Genomic DNA, 5,727 nt, shown 5'->3' with positions numbered 1-5,727 from the left:
CTCTCTCTCTCACTCTCTCAAACAGACAGAGACAGAGACAGTATAGTATAGTCGGCAAAACAGCATAAAGCACAAGATGTCCGACTAATATGGAATGTTCCTCCTTTCTTCCAAGTGTCAGGGTTAATATAAGAATGCACAGAGGGGCCCATTGTTCCAGGTATATTATAGCTGCTGACTTGATTATGTGAGCGTGGTCAAACTTCAAACTGCTGCTTTGGAGTGAAGGAAATAAGTAACATGAGTCAACCATTATATGAGATATTCGGAATGTTTAACCCATAAGACATGAGGCCGATTCTACAAAACATAATGCCTTATGTTGCTTTTTATGGTTTTCGACGATAAACAATGTAAAAAAACCATGATAAAGGACTTTCTTGTCATCGAAAAGCATGTTTTTTTTTAAATCTTCAATAACCATGAAAAACGACGTCGAAAAGCATGGTTTTCTTTTTTTATCGTTGAAAACATTATACTATAGTTAGTATATCTATATAATTCAATTAGTAGTTAGTTGGTGACTAATGAACTGTTGACCTTAGCTGACCGTGTATTGAACTGTGCTTTCTTCAAACTTTGCTTTTTTCCAAATTGTTAATACAATTTTCAATCAATCAATCAATCAGACCACTTGAGCTCTATTCTATACGCCGTTGTACACGTGTGGTGAACATAGCCGATCTACAAGCTCACAAGGATCTCATCATAGCGTGTTGTAAGCTTTTAGATCGCCTGATTTCACATTTTTTGAATATAATTGAACATGATTGAAAGTAAATGTACTTAGTTACTTTCTATCACTGGTTATAACTAGGTGTTTGGAAGACACAATGTAGTAACATCTGAGGGCACATAGAAGTATCAAAACAACAACAAACAGCTTTTCTTTTTTTTCTGTTTTGGCAATATTTATTTGTATTTCCCCAAGAGAGTAACTATATATGTAAATAAGCCTACTTCAGGATAACGGAACATCTGAGAGAAGCTAGCACAGTGTTTTGCAGAAGAAGATCCATAACAAAGGTAACCGTATATGACACATTAGAACTGCTTTCTGAGAACAATGGAATTACATAATGACTTTTTTGTTTTCTCAAAGTCGCGCACACACACACACACACACACACACACACACACACACACACACACACACACACACACACACACACACACACACACACACACACACACACACACACACACACACACACACACACACACACACACACACACACACACACACACACACACACACACACACACACACACACACACACACACCATCTTTCACTGGTATGTTTTTCATAGCAATTCACATAATGTGTTCTGGAAATGAAGCCAGTCGAAAGCGAGCAGACAAGCTATGAACAGAATCTGTAATGTCCACATAGTTACCAGAGGTGTCGCCAAAAACACAAAACAAAAGCAAAAGTTACACAGCATGACTTTAAACTTTGTTACAGGAAAAGAACAAACTGTGTCCTTTGGACTAATCTTTGAGCAACTGACACTGATTAAGGGTTCATTAATGTGTTTTTCTTTTATCCAGTACATCACAGAGATTCACTTGACAAAAACAAACATGATGTTCTTGGCACCATGACACAAATCAACAAACTATCTTAGACATACAAATGGAACAGCAGTGGGTAGCCAAGAAACTTTGTAGAGGAAAAGTATTAGTATATATAGTGTTATGTAACATGGCATTGCTAGGGCAAAAGCGAAAGAGAAAGAGAAAGTTCATATACATAGTTACATATAGGATACATACGTATGCACAAGAGAGAAGATCAAGCTTTCAGGAAGACATGCATGGGGGCTACACACATATATATGTAGGCCTACTGTGTGTATATATATATATAGCATTCTACGTACTGGACAGTGACAGACCTTTGAAGCAGAAGAGAAAAGACAGGAGCGATAGACATATAGAGACAGATATATAGCGCAGAGAGAGGGGTGATTATAATATTAGGCAAGATTTAGCATGCTTGCGGTGTGCGAACATTCACAGGAAGCCAAAGAGAGACACACAAACACACACACACACACGCGTGCGTGCGCACACACACACGCACACACACACACGCACACACACACACACACACACACACACACACAGGTCACAGGTCACATGTAAAGGCTATAGCGACAGTAGTGCACTAAGCTACAGGTATAGGCTATATTCATCGGACGCCAACGATAAGTACAAGAGCGACATACACGGTTTATATATTTATATAGGTTGGGGTTGTTTATTATACACAAGCTGGATAGGGCAAGGCATTGCATGCACGTGCAAAGGAGGAAAGTTTAGCAGTAGCAGCAGCAGAAAGAGAGAGAAGAAAGGTTATCTGGCTTTTCTGAGACTACCACAGTGAGGTTCCTTTGTTGTCGTAATAAAGCAGATGCTATGTGTCATGGTGTGCGAGTTCCATTTATTAATTTATTATTATTATTATTATTATTATTATTATATTATTACCCTTATTATCATTACTATTACCTTATTATCATTATTTGATTCATATATATATAGGGCCCACACTAGATAGGCCTACACCCAACTACGGGGCGGGCGTTAATTATTTAAATTTGTAGGCTCCCAAAAGCAACAACAGAACAAGAAAAGAGAGTATTTACAAAGACAAAACCCAATACTTTCACTTATAACAGAACCCTCAAGTCGGAACACATTCAGACTAATGAATTTAAGATCAGACCTTTTTGTTTTAAACATCAACTTATGAACAACCATTGGACATTGCACATTAATAGGTCATGTGTTTATACTCTAAAGTGCACGAGCTCCCCGTCGGAGGGAAAACTAGACAATACTGGCAATTGATACTATAAGGCAACACAGTTACAAACACTAAGGAACACATCATCAGCACATACTGTCAAGTATCACTTGCGCACAAAAACACACAAGAGCTTCAGAGTCAAAATGGCTTCTTAGCGTATTCATTGGAAATCCATACACCAGAGTCTATGAGGATCTATGTAAGTTTTCCAAGGTGAAATCTTGTCACTTTCCCTTTAACCATGTTCAGTCCCTGAAACATGTAATTCTTTGAAATAGCTATATTATATTCACTAAACCAAGTTAAGTTTTTGACACACATACACACAGCTTATTTTTTTTTCTAACAGGAAGAAAATACAGGTCATTTATATATATTGAATAGAGAAAATATGAATAACTTTACCTCACAAATAGTCTCTGGTTATATGTCTTATATACACGTTATGTATACACAAAGATATGTACTTAGATAGGACATCTTGAAATTCTATTTACAGTCTATGATTAAAAGTGATTGTACACTGACAAACCATGTTGAGCTAATTGTGCTTTTCTAACTCGTGTTCAAATGCTACAGAACCTCTGCACAGTATGGACAGGGTTCCCCATCCAAACAACTCCTACAGAACCTCTGCACGGTATGGACAGGGTTCCCCATCCGAACAACTCCTACAGAACCTCTGCACGGTATGGACAGGGTTCCCCTTCCAAACAACTCCTACAGAACCTCTGCACGGTATGGACAGGGTTCCCCATCCAAACAACTCCTACAGAACCTCTGCACGGTATGGACAGGGTTCCCCTTCCGAACAACTCCACCGACAAAGTCTTTCTACAAACTACATGTGCATTTCGTTTTCAAGTGTGTGACAACAAAGCTTTCCAGGAACTTGATCATCATTAAAGCAGCACTATGTAACAAAACAAACAAAAAAGGATCTATAGCATATTTGTCCCACAAAATTATAAAGTTACACGTTTAAGCAATAACAATCATCCTTCCATAAATGTATAGACTCAGGGGGGTCCCTGCTATGGGCTTGACTGTATTACTATGTATAGACAAATCCACAGAGGGGTGCACTGGGCGCAGCCATTACTGAGGTGTACCATTACTGATTAGCTACACCTGGGCTACAGGGCACTAATCCATGGAGCAGTACGTTCCATGTAAGCCAGGTGTAGCTATAGTCAGTTAATGGTACACCTCAGTAATGGCCTCGCCCAGGGCACCTCTCTGTGGATTAATTCGCCTATAGGGGAGACAATGAGTTTCTTCCTGGCATTTGCCACGGTGCCAAAGGCAGAACTGCCAATCAAAGCAAAGCCTGGCCAATCAAATCACATCCTCGCCAGACATGAGACTTTTGGGTAATTGAGTCATAGTCTTTGACTGATACCCCAAACAACATAGTGCTGCTTTAACTATTGTACATTGGAAATCATTGTTTGTATTAATATTTTTGCAGGGTGTATAGATAATTGGACGCATAATCAAATATTGCTTGTGAATGATTATAATAGAAAACTCAGTCACAAATGGCAGATGCTTCCACCTCTTTTTGACTATGATTTAGTGCAAGTGATGTCAGCTAGGTTAGCTGCTAAACTGGTTAAGTGCCGATTCTTGAAACAAGACAACTACTAGTTGCCCGTGGCCCAGTTTCTTGTGATCCTGGATCTTTTCTTCTAAGTGCTTTAATCTTTCAAAAGTAAACTAATAAAACCGCTGACAAAACCCTCCCCACGCTTGTTTCATTACCAGTATTCCAGTATGGTGAACAGGGTTCGTACAGTGATTTCTGTGAGTTTCGATAATTCGATAATTATGTTGGCAAGAACACGCTACACAAATACTATAGTAGTGTGTGGCGTGCATAAAATATATATAATATATCATTAATTAACGTCCAAATGGGATCTCAATTTTTATACATAGTTTTATACATATTGAAGTTACTGAACATCTTGGTGACCAACTCAGAACTCCCAAGTTGATTGGACAGAATGTCAGAGAAGCTCCACAAGGTCGGCCCCCGAGCACTACATGGCATGCAAAAGTTAAATTATATTAACCACTTATACCCCTGCATCCGTATTGGAAAATAGCTGATCGACAAGCTCACAAGGGGGGGGGCTGTTGAATACCCCTGACATGGATAGACAGATACAATCAATTACACACCCCATGAAGCCTTGAAGAATTCAAGTCTCTTGGTTTTTTTTTCTCTCATTCCTGAGCCAATATAAGTCGATGACCGGGTCATCGGTCAATAGGAGACTCAGTAGGAGACTCTCTTTGAGACTGCGCCAGTCATCATAATCATTATTGGCTTAGGAATGGGACAAAAGACAAAAGAATCTCCCTGAAGTCATGGCTTCATGGGGTGTGTAATTAATTTTTTTTGGGGGGGGGGGCATTTTCTTGAAGTATATACGTAGCTGTCGAGGTTATTCTGAATGTCGGTTACAGAGGAGCACAACAACCACATTTTGGCACTTAACAACATTACCTGGCAGATGAGAATAATGGCTGAAAAATAATCTCTTCCTCAACGACCTATTATTGCACAAAAATACATATAAAGTTACATCGATTACACTAATACTTCTACACGAGGAAAGGCAGACAGAAGCACTTTCACAGAGCTTCGGGGTCGGACCCAAGACGTTGATCCGCCCCACAGCAAAAGCTAACAATACGTAATATATATTCTACTTATATAGATATTGTTTCCCTCAAATATACTGTTCAGTTAAGGGACTTTGGAGGAAAAGTAAAAAAAAGAAAAGAAGAAAAAAAATAAAGAGGATATATATTACCGGTACATTCACGACAATCATTTCATCCGTCTAGGGGTGGAAAAAACATGGACGGGATGGTTTTGGTGAGACGATGATGAGTCTTT

Source organism: Protomyctophum bolini, assembly GCF_963924005.1.
Source record: "Protomyctophum bolini genome assembly, chromosome: 21".
NCBI lineage: Eukaryota > Metazoa > Chordata > Actinopteri > Myctophiformes > Myctophidae > Protomyctophum > Protomyctophum bolini.
Note: the sequence above shows the minus strand (reverse complement) of the source record.